The sequence below is a fragment of the Heloderma suspectum genome, chromosome 1, assembly GCF_057233095.1.
Source record: "Heloderma suspectum isolate Gila_16-S chromosome 1, 16-S_ref, whole genome shotgun sequence".
In the NCBI taxonomy this organism is placed as follows: Eukaryota; Metazoa; Chordata; class Lepidosauria; order Squamata; family Helodermatidae; genus Heloderma; species Heloderma suspectum.
This window is the reverse complement of record NC_139458.1, coordinates 318,674,438-318,676,152: the sequence shown is the minus strand read 5'-3', so window position 1 is coordinate 318,676,152 and position 1,715 is coordinate 318,674,438.

Here is a 1,715-nt window from a genome sequence, read left to right as displayed (position 1 = left end):
ATTTTTTAGACGTATGTATTTGTGAACATCTCATTTACCAGCCATAAACACTAGATGCTACTATCTTTGGGTATACATCATATTGTGAACTGGGAATAGTCTGGCCATTCTTACGATGTGCTGACCGCATTCTCACTCATCAGCCTGTAGAGGACCCGTTGCTGACATTTGTAGGCTTATTTTATTATAGGTCTTCAATATCTATGCTGAGAGGCCCTCAGAACTTTGTGGCAACCATGGAACTATCCCAATGTGATATCAGTCCAACACTGAAGTCTGCCTACCTTTGCCTGATATAAACCTTTTAGCTTGTTTCCTGTGGCATAGGATTGCCACTGACACTAGAGATACTTAAAAGATGAACAAAATGAAGATGCATGTGAAGGGAGTGGTTTACATTCTATGATTCTATGACATAAGGAAATAAGGTGCGTGCTGTTCAAAGAGTAGGATGAGATTCCTTAAGAACATAAGAGCTATGCTGGATCAGACCAAAGGCTGAGTTAGGCCTGTCTTTTGTTCCCTCAGTAGCCAACCAGATGCTTATAGAATCATAGAATAGAAGGGTTGGAAGAGGCCTACGAGGCCATCGAGTCCAACCCCCTGCTCAATGCAGGAATCTAAGTCAGAGCATCCCTGACAGATGGCTGTCCAGCCTCATCTTGAATGCCCCCAGTGTGGGAGAGCCCACCACCTCCCTAGGTAATTGGTTCCATTGTCATATTGCTCTAACAGTCAGGAAGGTTTTCCTGATGTTCAGCCAGAATCTGGCTTCCTGTAACTTGAGCCCATTATTCTGTGTCCTGCGCTCTGGGATGATCGAGAAGAAATCCTGGCCCTCCTCTCTGTGACAACCTTTCAAGTACTTGAAGAGCGCTATCATATCTCCCCTCAGCCTTCTCAAGGCTAAACATGCCCAGTTCTTTCAGTCTCTCTTTGTTTCCAGTCCCCTGATCATTTTTGTTGCCCTCCTCTGAACCCTCTCCAGTTTGTCTGCATCCTTCTTAAATGTGGTGCCCAGAACTGGACACAGTACTCCAGATGAGGCCTAACCAGTGCTGAGTAGAGGGGAACTAGTATTTCCCGGGATTTGGAAGCTATGCTTCTATTAATGCAGCCCAAAAGAGCATTTGCCTTTTTTGCAGCACATCACATTGTTGGCTCATATTCAGCTGATCGACAACAATTCCAAGATCCTTCTCGCTTGTAGTGTTGTTGAGCCATGTATCCCCCATCTTGTAACTGTGCATTTGGTTTCTTTTTCCTAGGTGCAGAACTTGGCATTTATCCCTATTCAATTTCATTCTGTTGTTTTCTGCCCAGCACTCCAGTCTATCAAGATCACTTTGAATTTTGTTTCTGTCTTCCAAAGCATTAGCTATCCTGCCCAATTTTGTGTCATCTGCAAATGTGATCAGCATTCCCTGCACCTCCTCCTCCAAGTCATTAATAAAAATGTTGAACAGCACTGGGCCCAGGACTGAGTCCGATCCTGTAGCCAACTATGGATCCACCGGATCGTTGTTTCATTTAGCCCACTTTGAGCTAGTTTGCTCATCAGGATATCATGGGGCACTTTGTTGAAAGCTTTGCTGAAGTCAAGGTATATTATGTCTACAGCATTCCTACGGTCCACAAGGGAGGTGACTTGATAAAAAAATGAGATCAGATTCGTCTGGCAGGATTTATTCTTGACAAAATTTGTTCTTGACAAA